This window comes from Schistocerca piceifrons, chromosome 9, assembly GCF_021461385.2.
Source record: "Schistocerca piceifrons isolate TAMUIC-IGC-003096 chromosome 9, iqSchPice1.1, whole genome shotgun sequence".
NCBI classification, from domain to species: Eukaryota; Metazoa; Arthropoda; class Insecta; order Orthoptera; family Acrididae; genus Schistocerca; species Schistocerca piceifrons.
In genome coordinates this window covers 127,336,276-127,354,857 of record NC_060146.1, presented here as the reverse complement: position 1 = coordinate 127,354,857, position 18,582 = coordinate 127,336,276, and the positions used below count along the sequence as shown (strand labels likewise).

At 40.5% G+C, this 18,582-nt stretch overlaps 1 non-coding gene across 1 annotated transcript; it reads left to right on the top strand.

Moving 5' to 3' along the window:
• The first annotated feature begins 8,657 nt into the window (after positions 1 to 8,657).
• On the top strand, positions 8,658 to 8,732 carry Trnas-cga. Its single transcript has one exon. It is a non-coding gene; the product is annotated as a tRNA-Ser (tRNA).
• Positions 8,733 to 18,582: the final 9,850 nt, after the last annotated feature.

Here is an 18,582-nt window from a genome sequence, read left to right as displayed (position 1 = left end):
AGTTAGTGCCTTCAGTAATTTGAATCTTTTATTTAGCTGGCAGTAGTGGCGCTCGCTGTATTGCAGTAGTTCGAGTAATGAAGATTTTTGTGAGGTAAGTGATTTGTGAAAGGTATAGTTTAATGTTAGTCAGGGCCATTCTTTTGTAGGGATTTTTGAAAGTCAGATTGCGTTGTGCTAAAAAAATATTGTGTGTCAGTTTAAGGACAGTCTTGTATAATTTTTCAAAGGGGACGTTTCATATGTCGTCCCTTAGCCGAGGATAACTCACTGGAATTTTTGATTTTTTCTTGTAGTTTGTATAATTAGTGTAGATTTTGTTTATTGCTAGTGCGTAATTGTAGAAAGAATCTCCTTTGTAGTTGAGGTCTTTCATTGTTGTACAGTAAAACAGTTGTGGCATGAATGTAGATTTGCACCAAGTATTTCGCAGCTGCGCTTGCAATTAACTAGATGTTATTTTCAGTGCTATGTTAATGTGTTTTCTTATTTTTGCTCTTCAAATTGTGCTTTTATGTGTTATCGTGCGAAATATTGTGACAATTATGGCGTGTGAAAAACGTAATACTAGGCTCCAAAGTAAACTGAGAAATGACAGTGAAGACGAAAGCAGTGTGTTAGCGCCACCATGTAATGAATTAACTAATGTTCAAAGAAGTAATTTGGTAATTGAGCATAGGGAAATGGAGCGAGCTGCAAATAATGGTGTAGGCAGTGAAACAATTAGTGAACAGGGAAGCATTATCGATCGATCGGTCGGCAACAGCTCGCCTCAGGGTTCCGAAATCTTGCAAATACTGTAGATTCAGGTTTTGCGTCCTCACCGTTTTCTCAAATAAATCAAGACACATTTTCTGCTTTTCAAAATGCGAATATTGCCGGTTCAAATGCACTACCGAACAGCACTGAGGAACATGTTTCAGACACCAGTGCACTGTTATTACAGTTAATGCAATGAATGGGACAAGGGCTACAAAAGTTAGACACAACGCTTGAACAAAATCAGAAACAAATGGGACAAAATCTTCAAAAGTTGGACACAATGGAACAAAATCTTCAAAAGTTAGACACAATGGAACAAAATCTTCAAAATTTACACACAATGGAACAACACCAGAGACAAACACAGCAACAGTTAGACACAATGGAACAAAATCAGAGACAAACACAGCAAAAGCTTCAAAAGTTAGACACCACACTTGAACAAACACGTGAAGATTTAACTACTGAGTTACATAACATTGAATCGAAATGTCAAAAAGTCTGTAATGGCATAAAAACACAAATTTGTGAGCATTTCCAACCTATTTTTTCGCGTCATGAAAATGCATTATAGAATCATGAAGCAGCCATAAAAGAACTGCAAACTATTGTTCATAAAAATCACGACACTTTGCAAGCTAAAACTGATTCAGTCGCATCTACCGATTCGGTTACGCAACTTGCAAAAACTCAGGAAAACTTAAAGACACAGTAGATACTCTGAAAATTGGTTGAGAAAGACATATGGAGGAAATTAATTCACTATCAGAGAAAGTAGTTGAACTTTCGGATCAGCTAAATAATTTATCTACGAAGGTAGATGATAATCTGAATGACACAAAACCGGTAGTCTTTAATGATACAGAAGAGTGCGAACAAATTAGGAAATTCAAACAAAATCAGAATCAAATTAATACGCAACACCAAAGAGAAATCCAGGAAGTACACGATCAGTTGACACAGGTTATACAGGAATTACATATTTTAGAGGACACTCGCGTTCCAATACGGGAAGAGGGACATAGAAATACGGAACAGCCACAAAATAATAACACAGGGCACTTCGGAAACTATGAAAGAAATTGGCAAGGTACACCGAATTTTGAGATGGAACCGCCGAAACGACGTAACAATGACCGACATGCGACTCGCCGACATGATGATTTTGACTATAAGCTGTTCAGTACTACACATAAATTCAAAACATTTAAGAATTCTGGCAATGACATTCATCCACAAGCATGGCTCCATCAATTCTCTCACTGTTTTCCTCCCAACTGGTCATTAGAGCACAGATTAGAATTTATGTGTGGCTATTTAGAGAATGAACCAGTTGTAAGAATGCGATCGGTCATCCACGATTGCCACAGTGAAGGAGAATTTTATCATGCCTTCCTCTCAGCATATTGGTCTCAAGCTACACAAGACTGAGTAAAACATAGCAATTTCGAACAATCTGAATTTTCCAGTCTTGTGAAATATTTTGAAGACATGTTGCACAAGAATCAGTACCTGTCAAACCCATACAGCACCTCAGAACTCATCCGCATTTGCTTACTCAAATTACCTGAACATTTGCGACATATTATTTTGGCAGGACGTTGCAAAGACGACATTGAAGCTTTTCAGATACTCTTACAAGAATTAGAAATTGACACTGACAATCGCGGAATGCGAAGACAGGAACACAACAATTACAGGTCACATCCGTCGCAAATCCGCGATGAAAGAAATAATAATTGGACACGACAAGGCTATACTCACAACACAAATCGTGACCAAAACAGACACCACACGTATGACAACTGTTGGCAGAATAATAGTTACAGAGAAAGATCGCACTTCCGTAGTAATGAATATCACAGAGATAACCAGAGAAACAGACATATGGGAACCAAAATAATTATTATCATGGGAGACAGAATAACTTCAGACGCAACAGTTCAGAGCGCAGTTACGATTCAGGGAGACATTCTAGACCATGTGACCAACAAGAAGGAAATTACGGAATCTACCGTTATGACGACAGACGATATAATCGTAACAACAGACCAGAATTTAATCAGAACTGGCGGGTTTCAAACAGGGCAGGGCCCTCTCGACAAGGTGAACTCGTAGAAGTTAGACCTCCAAATCCCACAAATCCCAGTAACGACGCGCGGCAACAAAGAGACAGACAATGACTCGCACCACAGGCAGACTTGTGCGCCGGCTGGCTCCGAGAAAAATAACGTAGACGCTAACCTCGAGAAAAATTTTGGCATTCCTTACCGACGTATACCACATGATAACTGCGTTGATGTTGAAACTCTGCGTACTAGGAAGAGTAAAGGTTTACACCACATTTGACATGTAAAACTGTTTATTGAGAGAGAATCTGCTTTTTAACTTAGTCTTTGCCATAAAATTTTTCACTTCACGCTACTAGTACAATTTGTCAGACTTAAGAAACTGTTACCATGCAACAATGTTTGAAGTTAAATATCCAGTCAAGAACCTGGGCAACTTATTTAGACAGTAATTACGAATGTATTGTTATAGTGAACAGACGACACAGTGTTGTACATTCTTGCAACAAGTTGCAAGATTACGTAACGACTATCAGGCTTACATACTTAGAACTTATACTGCTAATGAGATTTTAATGCAACATTTTGGTTTACTTGAAAAGATACTCTTTATTTGAAGTACATTCGGTGAGATTAAAGATGACTTAGCATTTGGTTTCTTTGATAGCTACACGATTATATCACGACGCTATTAATATGTGACACAATTTATATTTTTGCTTTTGCGGTGTATCTGTTTTATATCTGCATAGTTTTTCTGTATTATTCTGGAAAGTAAAACATGTTTTAGTAGTAACTTTTGTGGTATAGCTACAATGAGACAGCCTTTTTCGTAGCACAACAATACGTCACATTATAGTACTTTCTTGAGCATGGTAAAGTACATAATAACGACGATATATATACGCAAAGCATTTCACTTTCGTTTATGATGAGGTAAGTACATTGACTTCAGCAGAACTTTGCTTACAGAGGACGATAACTACGACACTTCCACAGAATTATCTTACAGCAAGACGCACATTTAGCGCTACAGGACACGCCTTTGAGTGATTAATTTTGTACTTAAACCATTTATTTTTCAAGATTTTTGAATTACAAACATTGCTGTAATCTGTAACACCTGAGGGTATAATTACATTAATCCTCAGGGGGGTACACGCCCACTTTGTGTACCATGTGTGTGGCAAGCACAAGGAGCCCTAGCTAATATGGTATTTGCTTATACAACTTTACACATCGGTACCATATTTCTTTAACACAGAATCACACAGCTATCTGATCATTTAACTGAGAGAGACAAATATTTATTTTACTACATCAGTGACAGATGTTTACGTAATTACACAGTTGGATAACTTCACACTTACGAAATTGTATTTTGTCTGTACTTTGTGAACTGTTCATATTTTTTCTGAACCATTGTGATACTATGAGAGCTTTGAATGATGTATTTGGTATGGGATTATGATTTTTAAAGTATGTTTGAGGTAGATGACACTACTGAAATGAGCAGAGAACTTTTTTCAGGTTTTGAAATTATTGCAGAAAGCTACGACGTTTTTGAGATTTGGCTGAGTATTTATGATATTATTATGATGACAATGTGTATTATGCTGTTGAGGTATGTTTATGATCAATAAGCTGATGCTATATGAGGAATTTGATTATGCTATGTATTTATTATGATGAAATATTGAAGACGTGTCTACGAATATGTATATGTGTAATAAGGTAAGGAATAATGAGTAGTGGTTAGGGACTCTGGTTTGTGAAAAAGGATGTTGGAAACCAAGAATCGTACTTTAAGAGTTATTAAATGTGTGTATATGCGTAATGTATCACAATGCCGGCAAAAAGTTTTTGGACACTGTTATATTTACAGGGGTTTGTTTCTACAGTTTTGAAACGCAAATTCTCGACCTGTGAAATTTTTATATGAGACTGTCAGTGTAGTGCAAACTAGTGTCGTAAATATTTCGGTAAGAAAGATAAGTGACCGTGACGTAATGCGTTGTGAGTGGCCAGGTGTGTCAGCTGCCTTGAGAAAAAGCCATTAGGTGGAGAAGAAAGAGGCCATTATCCTCGCTATTGACATTTCTTTGTAGAAAGCATCGCAAATATGACACGCTCAAACTTGAAAACATGATTACACTGCAGAGTTCTTAATTTATGGTATTTACTGAAATGAAATGATGAGAAACATTTCACAACTATTGTCTTGTTGGTTGAAAGATTGTTTACTGCATTATGAAATGCCATATGGCTAATGAATGACGTTTCACACCTTGCTTTGCCTATTTTGTTTAACATCTAGTTTCTAGCTGCACTGCAGCATTGGTTAAAATAAAATTTTATAAATGTACTAATATAAATATTTTCTGTCTACAGATCCTGTAAATAATAATTTTGTAATATACTTCCAAAAAAATGAGAGAGCACAAAAAGACATAATTTTCTTTTCAAGTACTTGGTAATTTATTTCATAGAATAAGTTTTTGTGGTGCACCACTTTAATTAGATAGACATTAAGATGTGAACAGACATCTCCCTTATCTGTATTGTTGTCTTTAGTGTACTATTTTTTCTGCTTGAGCTTTGTCTTGTTTAGATATTAGTTATTGCATTTGCTGCTGCTGTTTGCCAGGCATAGTGCTACTAAATTTCACTTTGTATTACTCTGTTAAGCCAGTTTTACTACTGATTTATTTTTCTTTTTGCTGCACATTGGCTCATATTAGTTGTAATATTGCAATTGCTCTGTTAATTTAGATTTACTGTTGCTTGCTTTGCCAATTTGCAATTTTTTGTCATTACTGTTTGCATTAATTGTTTTGTGCTGCAGCATTGCCTCGTCCCTTAGTTTAGCATCTGAGCTCAGTATATTTAAGTTAGCTTAAGAGGGGTAGACTACATAAGAGAATGAGTTGCGATGAATTGGAAGAAATGCATTGAGAAGTTTTACGAAAAAAGTACAGAAAGCAGGTACAGATAGCACTTTTTGAAATAATGAAGAACGAAGGGAGATCTCCAAAAGTAAAGAAAGTTTTGTTTGCAAGATACTGCAGTAATACAAACCCTGTCCTTTCCCTTTCTGTTATTCCGCTATGTGTTTGTGTACTCTTGTATATTTGTGTTCTTCCTGTCTTTATGTGTTTATCTGATGAGAGTTACATTGTAGAATTTTCTGATAATATGTTATTTACTTTGTAAAGATGTTTAGACATTATTTATTCTGTTTTGTTGCTCATATGTGAAGGTGATGTTTCAAAAGTTATTCTGATCTTTATGTATGTACTTATGTCATAATTCTTGTAACACTGATGTATATGTTTATTTCTACTCTTTTGTAAAGCCTGTGTTACTACAAGTGTTATCTGTACTGTTATGTTCTTTAATGATGTATTTTGTACCTTTGTAATTGTATTCTTATGTTATAAAATTGTAGTTGACACCAGTTCATCATATTATTAACTTGTAAGTTCCATTTCACTGCAGACGTTTCTGTTGGTCATAGTATATGGACAATATGTGAGAAGTATGGACTGTTAGTGTTTGCACGTGTGTTAATAATTCAGCAAGGGACTGGATAACAGCATTGGTGGTTCTAAGGACAATTCCAAAAACTTTGTGAGTGCACAAGTGGTGGTTATGGACTTGCTATATTATCCGCAAGACTCTTCAATGGTAATTGCGCACCTGCACAGTCACTACAGATGGCTGCTGGCCACCTCTACAAGGACTACAGTGGGTCTGCATCTTTGATGACCCACCAATACCGTTATTTCTAAAAGGACTGCAGTGGGTCTGCACCTCTGGTGGCCCACCAATACCGTAATCTCTACCAGGACTACAGTGGGTCTACTCTGTGATGACCTGCCTACCAATATTCTTCAAAACTTCGAACGACTGCTGTGGGTTTGCTCTGTTGTGACCCATTACTTGTCTGCATGTCGAGAGTCAGCACTGTCTTTCCGTTGGAAGGACAACACTACTTCTTCAAAACTGCATGGAAATCCACTACTTCCGTGTGCATTTTCTTTTACTGCTCAGACTTTGAGAAAAACACTGCAATTTTACTGTGATGAATGATCAGGACTGTCTTTATGATGGACTGTGAAAAAATTTTAGCTTTTGACCAACATTGTATCAATAAGTGTGTGCAATTGATATCTTTGTTATTGTAATTATGAAAAATTTTATCAAATCATTATTGGCCACTGCCCAAAACAATTTGTAAAATTTTTTGTGGGGTGCTTGGGGGCTATGTAAGTAGGCTGTTTATGTTTTCTTATTGGCAACGTTACGTAGCGCTCTGTATGAAAATCACTGGCTGTGCTGTGTGCAGTCTGTGGCTAGTTTGCATTGTTGTTTACCATTGTAGTGTTGGGCAGCGGCAGCTGGATGTGAACAGCGCGTAGCGTTGCGCAGTTGGAGGTGAGCCGCCAGCAGTGGTGGATGTGGGGAGAGAGATGGCGGAATTTTGAAATTTGTAAGACTGGATGTCATGAACTGCTATATATATTATGACTATTAAGGTAAATACATTGTTTGTTCTCCAGTAAAATCTTTCATTTGCTAACTATGCCTATCAGTAGTTAGTGCCTTCAGTAGTTTGAATCTTTTATTTAGCTGGCAGTAGTGGCGCTCGCTGTATTACAGTAGTTCGAGTAACGAAGATTTTTGTGAGGTAAGTGATTTGTGAAAGGTATAGGTTAATGTTAGTCGGGGCCATTCTTTTGTAGGGATTTTTGGAAGTCAGATTGCGTTGCGCTAAAAAAATATTGTGTGTCAGTTTAAGGACAGTCTCAAGGGTACACGAGTGGGCCTTCGGTTACGAAAGCCCGTATCGATGATGTTTCGTTGAGTGGTGTGGTTTGCACGCTGATACTTGTTGACGACCCAGCATTAAAATCTGCAGCAATTTGCGGAAGGGTTGTGCTTCTGTCATGTTGAACGATTCTGTTTAGTCACCGTTGGCCCCATTCTTGCAGGATCTTTTTCTGGTCACGGCGATGTCGGAGATTTGATGTTTCACCGGATTGCTGATATTCATGGTACACTCGTGAAAGGTCGTAGAGGAAAATCCCCACTTCATCGCTACCACGATGTGTCCCATAGCTCATGCGCCGACTATTACAAAAATGGTTCAAATGGCTCTGAGCACTATGGGACTTAACTTACGAGGTCTTCAGTCCCCTGTAACTTAGAACTACTTAAACTAAACTAATCTAAGGACATCACAAACATCCATGCCCGAGGCAGGATTCGAAACTGTGACCGTAGCGGTTGCGCGGTTTCACACTGAAGCGCCTAGATCCGCTCGGCCACACCTGTCGGCCACGTTCAGACTCATTTAAATCTTGATGAGTTGCCATTGTAGCAGCAGTAACCGATCTAAGAACTGCGCCATACACTTGTTGCGTTATATAGGCGCTGCCGATCGAAACGCTACCGCCTGTTTTCATATCTCGGTATTTGAGTACATATGCCAGTTTCTTTCGCGCATCAGTTTACATTCTTCATTGTCCGATCGATTCTTCCCGGTGTGTTTGTCCTTCTGCAGCCAAGAAAACAGTTGCAGTTCGCCGTCATCAACGGTTACAGAAGCTCTCCTGCGAACCTTGCAGAACTAGCACTCCTGAAAGAAAGGATATTACGGAGACATGGCTTAGCCACAGCCTGGGGGCTAAGCCATGTCTCCTCAATATCCTTTCTTTCAGGAGTGCTAGTTCTGCAAGGTTCGCAGGAGAGCTTCTGTAAAGTTTGGAAGGTAGGAGACGAGGTACTGGCAGAAGTAAAGCTGTGAGTACCGGGCGTGAGTCGTGCTTCGGTAGCTCAGTTGGTAGAGCACTTGCCCGCGAAAGGCAAAGGTCCCGAGTTCGAGTCTCGGTCGGGCACACAGTTTTAATCTGCCAGGAAGTTTCAAGCAATAATTGGTTGTTCTTGCCCCACGCACTTGGCGGTACTAACCAAACTAAAACCATACGACTTCTAATGGCTATGACTGTTAGTTTGCAGGTGACATAAATATTGATGTAATGATGCTTAGTACACCATCCTGAGAGACCAATAGAAGCATCTGCACTTACAGCCATTACCCACTGTATGTTTCCAGTACGATTATGGTTCGTCATATGTGTAAGAGCAGCTCGAAAATGGCGAAGCTGGTCGTCTATTTGCGTGCTGCTATCGTGAACATCTATGGAAACTGAACGAAGCATCGCGAAATCATACAACCTCTACCTGTTTCCATGGCCCAAAGACATCGTCAGTTACGAGTACAGAGGGCAAGGGATCAATGAGATTGGACAATAGATAAATAGAAACCTATCGCCTGATGAGATGTTGTTGTGACTTGGCAAGACAGCCAAGCCACTAGGAGAGGAAGCCGAAAGGCACGCGTTTAAGCTCACGCAGGCTGGCGTGAGGTCTGGAACAGGTAAGGGAATTTATAGTAGCAAAGAACGTAAGTAACTACTGGAATACTTTAATTCATAATTGGTGAACATCGGTCTGACGGTAGATGTATCACAAGATAAATAGCAAATGATAATGACGCCTTGCTAGGTCGTAGCAAATGACGTAGCTGAAGGCTATGCTAACTATCGTCTCGGCAAATGAGAGCGTAATTTGTCAGTGAACCATCGCTAGCAAAGTCGGCTGCACAACTGGGGCGAGTGCTAGGAAGTCTCTCTAGACCTGCCGTGTGGCGGCGCTCGGTCTGCAATCACTGACAGTGGCGACACGCGGGTCCGACGTATACTAACGGACCGCGGCCGATTTAAAGGCTACCACCTAGCAAGTGTGGTGCCCTGCGCTGACACCACAGATGTATCACGTTTCGTGTCAGTCACTAGGTCGATGGTCGTGCCTTATAGCCCTCCATTCGAGCGAATGTCTGCCCGAAACATGCACCACGCCACAGATGTAGGCTGGTGGAGACGGTATTATGTCGTGGGAGATATTCACCTGGACTTACGTAGGACCAGTGGACTGTGTCAACACTGTTGTAGAGCGCTGGCGTCCCATTATGCTTGATGTCTTTCCTAGGCGAAGATGGCTTTTTCCAGAAGGGTAAGTGTCCACGCCACAGTGCCAGAATCACGGTCGAGATCGCCAAATTTGAACGCAGTGGATCACATTTAGTACATTACCAGACACCGGCTCCGTCCCCCACAAATCACCCGCCTGCAACCTACGGGAATTGCGTGACATGTAAGTATTCACCTCGTGCCACATACCTCGAGAAAACTACCAACGGATTGTCGAATCCATGTCACGCGGAATATGTTGCTGTATTGTGTTCCAAAGGTGTATCAACATGCTATGAAGCAGGCGCTCACAATGTTGACCTTTACATTCAATCTGAAACAGTCATCAGATGCAACTATACTCATAACGATAGCTCACAATACAAAGATTTCAATCAAGACATGCAGCGTTTGAGATCTGCACAGTGTGAAGAAAATGACTCAGTAGTGTCAGGAAATTAAGCTATAACATGCTGCGTTATCTAGTCCTGACACACACTAAGCCATATGCCAAGAAAACTGATCTCAGAAATCTACTTTGCTTAATTTTGGCAGTGAATTTCGATTATTTACATTCAAAAGAACCCGTTTTGCTTCCAAATTTAACGAAAACAAGCACATCAGAGTACGGCAAAAAATACAAAGAGAACATAAGGCACGAAAACTACTGTAAATAAATTCGTAAATAATTAAGGAAATGGCTATACTTTTGCTCTGTTATAACTGTAAGAGCCAAATAAATTCGTGTTTGGTAATGTGAATGCTGTAATTTGACCTTTTATCAGATAGAAACATAGTGTACGTAGCTGTCAACGGTCACATTCAAAATTCCCTCCTATAGCGTGCCTTACACCAACAGCGAGCGAGCCACGTAACATCACTGCTCAGAATCTAATGGCGGACACCACAACTTACGGGGGCCGACACATACCACAACAAAACACGCAAGCGCGCCTGATAAAAGACACTATTCACATTGTCAATAAAATTCTTCTGGGTCAACTATAATAAAAAATTGTGAATCATAAAATTCCGACGTTTCGGTGACTTTTGCAACACGCCTTCCTCAGGGTGCACTGCGGTCGCATTGTCAACTATAAAATTCCGACGTCGTAATATTATAGTCGACAATGCGTCGTCAAACCCAGAAGAATTTTATTGACTGTGACAACGGCCGCGATAGCCTACGTTTATACTATTAACATTCATTAAAAAGCACCGCTGCAAAAGAATACGTAGAACAGACACAGTAACAACTAAAATAAAATAAACGAATAAGACAGAGAAAGTAAATAGCAATAAAGTACCAATAGGGGTCGACTCAACAATGTCAGCACTAATTGCGAACAACTTTACAAACACTACATTTATTTTTTAAGAAACCTAATATGATCGTATGGTATTTATTGGCCGGGATATCCCCTTCGGGGTTAGTTGACGCCATCTCGGCGACTTGCGTGTCAATGATGATGAAAACGATGAAGAAGGACCCACAACACCCAGTCTCCTGCCGGGAATTGAACCCGGGCCCCTTGCGTGGTAGGCGGTAAAGCTAACGCTGCGCTACGGAGGCGGACCGAGAAAGCTAATATCGAGAAATATTTATCACAAAAGAGAAAGAAATTTGAGAAATATTTATTAGAAAAGAGAAAGATATTCAAATTGAAAGTACACGAGATGCTTTATGTCTTTACAGGGAGAGCATCTGACATTGCAGCTTATCATTGTTGGTCTGCGCTTTGCGACGTCTTTAGTGGTTCGTCGGTGCTGGGGGCATAACTGAAGTATCTCCAACAGACGTGACATTGCCATGAATACATACATACTCTTGCTTATTGTGTGATTCTCTGCGCAATAATATTATCCTCCTTGCCGTTCCTTCCTTCACAGTTCTGTTAGACATAATTGTCAGCGTATAAATACGCGTTCGTATGCGTATGAATACCACATTCCTTACACATATACTTCCATTTTAAAGTCCATACACAGTTTTGAAACGGTATACAAAGCGCTTTTACTCGCCAATCGCTAAACTGCAGTCCGCCCGCTTTTAGTGATCATGATAGCGAATTCACAGTTCTGGTTATACAGCACCGCACGTCATAAACAGTTTAAGTCTGCTCGGCGACTGTTATTTTTTAACGCGCGCGGCAGCCTATTAAGGTACACAGAAGATAATAAACTCAAAGTATGTTAGTTAGTACTAACGAGTTACGTGCAAAACAGTTCGGTTCGAACCACGACAATCACAGCCCATTCGCGTAACCATTGTCACCGCTGTGTATAGTACTCAATGAAGCTCATAGTAGTCAAGGTCTAAAATTTTGAGTCATGACGTCCACGCCGAAATTTAGTTTATACCGTGACCGTAGAATAAGAAAGCGCCCATAAATTTTCGCCTGCTGTTCAGCACGGTTACACAATACACCGGCGCACACCACCACGCGTGCACACCCACTCAATGTCATTGTGCGAGTGCCAACTGTCCATATTACTCTCGAATTACAGTTCATTCAAGAATGCTGCATATATTTGCACAATTTGTACATGAGTGATTGACAGTTAACACAGTGGGCAGTTATTTAAATACAGATGTTAAAAGTATTAAATGTAAAACTGAACGAAAATACCAATAGTCCGCTGTAGCTGTATTTATACAAGTTGATTATAGACCTACACAACCGGGCTCGCTACTTTTTAAGTTGCGTCTTCTGGTGTATATAAATGCTATGTCATATGGTGTGGTAAGTAGTTACGGAATACCGCAGAATAACAGTTAATGTGGCTAGGCAAATTTATCAGCGCTCTTCAATTGCTAAAAATCCATCGTCAATGACGAATGATATGTCTGTATTAAAATCACGAGCTGTTATCACTTTACCGATTAAAATATGTTCCTGTAGGCCCAGTACTTCCCTGGATAATATCTATGAAGGGCATTATCTGTTGAATGACAGGTCGATGAGAACATATGAAGGGCTTATTTCAATAGTGGTACAAGTCCATTTTTGTTCGTTTTGAGATACAGAGTCCTAAAGTTAAATGAGCGCTGAAAAATCTACAGTTGAGATACCAGCATATGGCTTCTTGCTGGAGATGAACCTTTCTTTCTGTTTGTGGATCATTAATTTCAGAAGCATCATAGGCAGCAAAGTGGAGGTAATGGACTTGTACCACTATTGAAATAAGCCCTTCATATGTTAACCGGTAAAGTGATGATAGATCGTGATTTTTAACACGGACATAACATTCACCATTGATGATGATATTTTTATCTATTTTTCTCTTGTTGTTGCATGCTGTTAATAAAAATGGCAAGAATTTTGAGATTGGAGATTCATGTTTTTTGTTATTTTGTGCTCTGTATTAAATATTTACGGTTATTTTTCATGTGTTCGGATATACAGTCTCAAATGTAAAAACTTAAAAACCACTATAAAAATTTAGAGTATTAAATATTTACGGTTATTTTTCATGTGTTCGGATATACAGTCTCATACGTACAAACTTAAAAAACAGTATAAAAATTTTAAACAAAATTTTAAAAAAATATAAAACAAAACAACGAAATAGTAACAAATAAGAAATAAGGAAAAATAAAAATACCGTCCCGTGACCATGTGACCTTGACTTGGTGATGAAGCGTGTGTGGTCTGAAGACACAGTAGATTACACTGGACAGGTTCCGCCACATCAGGCAGGTATCCGTACAGGATCCAGACCAACGAAGCCCAGCTGAAGCACCACGGTTCGAGAGGCGACAAAGAAACGGATACAAAATCAGTTGTCGCCCGAGTCGGAAAAAATCCACATGGGTTGCTAATCTGCGGCGGTCCAATGTCAAAATTATGGCAGAGTAAAAGCTGGAAACCAGAATGAAAAATAGCCGCGCGGCATTAGCCGAGCGGTCTGAGACGCTGCAGTCATGGACTGTGCGGCTGGTCCCGGCGGAGGTTCGAGTCCTCCCTCGGGCATGGGTGTATGTGTTTGTCCTTAGGATTATTTAGGTTAAGTAGTGTGTAAGCTTAGTGACTGATGACCTTAGCAGTAAAGTCCCATAAGATTTCACACACATTTGAACAAGAATGAAAAATACTCTTATTGCAGCACAAAAAAAGACGAATATGGCTCAAAAATCGCTCTGAGCACTATGCGACTCAACTTCTGAGGTCATCAGTCGCCTAGAACTTAGAACTAATTAAACCTAACTAACCTAAGGACGTCACAAACATCCATGCCCGAGGCAGGATTCGAACCTGCGACCGTAGCGGCCGCTCGGTTCCAGACTAGCGCCTAGAACCGCACGGCCACTCCGGCCGGCAAGACGAATATGTCCTGCGAAAAGTTACGGAGGCAAAAGAAGAGATCTTGCTTTACAACTTATATGGCAACTTCAAAGACATTGCAATCAATACATCTTGGAATGTTAGCCCTTTTTTACGAGTCATCCCTACTTCCCCAGAGCAATGACCTCCCCTAGCTGCAAGATGTTGGCACACCTGTTTATTGCAATTTATAGGTTAAGTCCTATTAAGTCCGTCCGCAGCTCGTGGTCTTGCGGTAGCGTTCTCGCTTCCCGTGCACGGGGTCTCGGGTTCGATTGCCTTCGAGGTCAGGGATTTTCCCTGCCTCGAGATGACTGGGTGTTGTTGTGTCGTCTTCATCATCATTATCATTCATCCTCACTACGGTCGGAGGAAGGCAACGGCAAACCACCTCCACTAGGACCTTGCCTAGTCGGCGGTGCGGGTCTCCCGCATCGTCCCCTGCGCCCCTCGGAGTATGGGACCTCATCATCATCATCATTTCCATTACTGAGATCCTTTTCTTCTCAAGTTCGTGCGTATCTCATACCAATCTCTTCTTTACATACTAGTTCTCACGTGGCTTACATGTAAGAAAAAATATACAATATAATTAATATAAAATACACATAAATACAAATACAATAAAGAAAGTTAGCTTTATAATTTATTCGTGCCCTGCGATATTGGGCGTAAAATGTTAATGTGCCCATACTTATTATTGTTAATCAAATATTACTAATTCAGTGAAATTGTCCCTGATGCTGTGCCTAAAATCCAGAAGATTCGTAAGCCTTAGTAAAAAATATCTAATATATATGGGCGAAGCGTATATGTAACAGCTAAAAGGGGTTTCCTAAAAGTGATTTTGAACATCATATGAAGTGAAACCACTCTCTCTGCACCAGTGGAGGACGTATAAATTAACGGTAAATCGTATTTGATTGGTGAACATTTTTAATGGCAAAACGAAATCTGAGTCGTCAGCTGGAAGGGACGAACTGCATCCTTTACATTTTTGAGTGAGAAAGAGAGACAGTTTACTTCTTTACACTACAAATTGGGTTGAGCGAAATTATTCTCTTAAGCTATTAAATCACAAATGCGACAACGCTTCTATGACAATACGTATAAAATTAAACAGCTGCTGATGATACTCTGTTTATTCATATTAATGCTGAATAAAGGACGATACAATGCCGCGAGTTCCGAAACAGTGTTGTGGATGAAGGGCAACGACTTCTGGGTAATTATTTTTATTGCATTAGCAAGCTTGAAATCCTGTCTGCTCCTGAAACTCTTTCCTTTGGCTGCATGAAGGTTGAAACTATGAAATGTACAGCTGTAGTAGCTCACATGCTATAGTGCGAAACTGTGAATGTGTGTGTGTGTGTGTGTGTGTGTGTGTGTGTGTGTGTGTGTGTGCGTACATGTGGGAACGCAAGCGTGCGCCAGAAAGAGAGAGGCACCGCAAGCGTGCGGCAGGAAGAGAGGGGGAGACAGCGATAGAGAGACAGGGAGAGAGAGAGAGAGAGATAGAGAGAGAGAGAGAGAGAGAGAGAGAGAGAGAGAGAGAGAGAAAAGTGTATTTCGGCCCTACAATGTTAATGCAACTGCCGTAGTGGATGTACATAGTTGGGGCTTAACAAATTACTTTCATAGCCGGCCACGGTGGCCGAACGGTTCTAGGCGCTTCAGACCGGAACCGCGCTGCTGCTACGGTCGCAGATTCGAATCCTGCCTCGGGCATGGATGTGAGTGATGTCCTTAGGTCAGTTAGGTTTAAGTAGTTCTGAGTTCTAGGGGACTGATGACCTCAGATGTTAAGTCCCATAGCGCTTGGAGCCATCTGAACCATTTTATTTACATAGGAAAAGAAAAACAAAATATTTTATGTTCGAAGAGATTTCAGGATTGCAGCCGATCGTCGTCACCTTTTAAATTTCGCAAAATATTTTATTTCCAAAACCGTAGCAGCATATTTTGAGGCAAAAGGTGTGGAGATAAAAAGACATGTTCAATAAAGGAGAGAGATCTTTTGGTTGCAGAGCAGTTGACAGAATTTACTTCTTGTGACAGGAAACGATTAAAATCTGCCACTCGTCTTACAGATAGGACTCAAGAGAAAATTTTCTTCATATTCACTTTTCTGTGTTCGTATCTTACCTATACAACACTGACAAAAGATTAAAGGAGCTAATAAAACGACGCATCAGGAGTAAAGGACATATGGTTATCAGTGTTAGGGTTCTTGAGAACAACAACCATGACACAACTGTTGCACATGGTATGCACGGTTCATGCTTTTGTGGTCTTCTGTCTGAAGACTCAGTTGATACAACTCCCCGTGCAAGTCATCTCTGTTCAAACATCATTATCTCTAAATAACTACTGCAAGCTGCCTCCAATTGAACCTTTCCACTGTATACATCCCTTGGTCTCTGTTCCCCACACACTTTCCTCCATTACCAACGCAACAAACCCTTGATGTCCTAAGATGTATCCTAGCAACTGATCCGTTCTTTTAGTCAAGATGTGACAGAATTTTCTTTTTTCCCCAATTCGGTTTAGTGTCTCTTCGCTAGTTCCACGTAATATTCAACATTCACCTATAGCACCACCCTTCAAAAACTTCTATTCTCTTCTTCCCTAGATTGCTTATAGTCCATGTTCCACTTCCGTACAAGGCTAAATACCTGCGGAAAACACTTTCTAACACTTTCATTTACAAAAAATGGTCCAAATGGCTCTGAGCACTATCGGACTTAACTTCTAAAGATCATCAGTCCTCTAGAACTTAGAACTACTTAAACCTAAGTAACCTAAGGACATCACATCGATGCCCGAGACAGGATGCGAACCTGCGACCGTAACGATCACGCGGTTCCAGACTGTAGCGCCTAAAACCGTTCGGCCACCCCGGCCGGTCTTTAATTTACATTAGACGGTAATAAATTCCTCTTTCTTAGAAACACTTTTCGTGCTACAGTCAGTCTGTGTTTTATATCCTCTCTACCTTGGCCATCATAAACTATTTTACTGCTCAAATAACACATCTAAACAACCACTTTTAATGTCTCATTTTCTAATCTAATTTCCTCATCACTTTCTGATTTAATTAAGCTATATTACATTCCTTGGTTTACTTTTGTTGTTGTTCACCTTACATTTCAACAAAAAAGGGAAGAGAATAAAACGACACACACAGGGGAATTATCCGAAACGGACGGAAATCGGTATGGAATCCCATTGCTGGAGTAGAAGTGTCTTCATTGATGAGGCACACTTCAATCAATCTGAGCCTCATGACCAGCGAAGACATGCTGGAGACGCCCTGGACAGTGATGGGATACCAGCCTGATTATCACCAGCCATACTGCCCGAGAATCAGGAGTGATGGTGTGGGGTGCCATTTCATAGTAGAGCGATACATCGACGATATTCGGCGCCCTGCTTAGTTGCCAAGCCATCCTGGGCTTCCATTTCAGAAAGACTGCGCCCAACGCACGCTGTGAGAATTTCTAATGCTTGTCTTCATGCTTACCAAACCCTACGTTGCCCTGCAGGGTCGCCAATTGAGAACCTTTGGAACATTATTGGCAGAACCTCCCCATCATCTCGGGATTTTGAGAATATGACACGCCAATTGGACACAATCTGTCACGACATCCATCAAGAGTGCACCCAACAACACAGTCAATGCCAGTCCGAATAACTGCTTGCACAAGGGCCAGAGGTGGAGCAATGCGTTATTGACTTGTTGAGTTTGTAGTTTTTCTTTTTAATAGATCATCCAGTATTTCTGAAAAAATAGTCATTTGTTTGTCTGTACATGTACAAGGGTTGCCCTGAAAGTGACGCACGTCATTTTTTTTCTTCAACAATTCTTTGTTGAACATAATGAGAACTGTTGTTGTTGTTGTGGTCTTCAGTCCTGAGACTGGTTTGGTGCAGCTCTCCATGCTACTCTATCCTGTGCAAGCTTCTTCCTCTCCCAGTACTTACTCCAACCTACATCCTTCCGAATCTGCTTAGTGTATTCTTCTCTTGGTCTCCCTCTACGATTTTTACCCTCCACTCTGCCCTCCAATACTAAATTGGTGATCCCTTGATGCCTCAGAACATGTCCTACCAACCGATCCCTTCGTCTAGTCAAGTTGTGCCACAAACTTCTCTTCTCCCCAACCCTATTCAATACCTTCTCATTAGTTACGTGATCTACCCATCTAATCTTCAGCATGAGAACTACACACAATAAAGAATGGTGTTTCATCTACGCACCCTATTTTTCCACGTAATCTGTATCCCATTCCATGGCCTTCCTCCTGCTCGAAACAAGGGCATGTATGCCCTGTCGGTACCAATCCTTGTCCTGGTGGTGGAGCCAGTCCTTTGCTGATTGACAGATGCTGC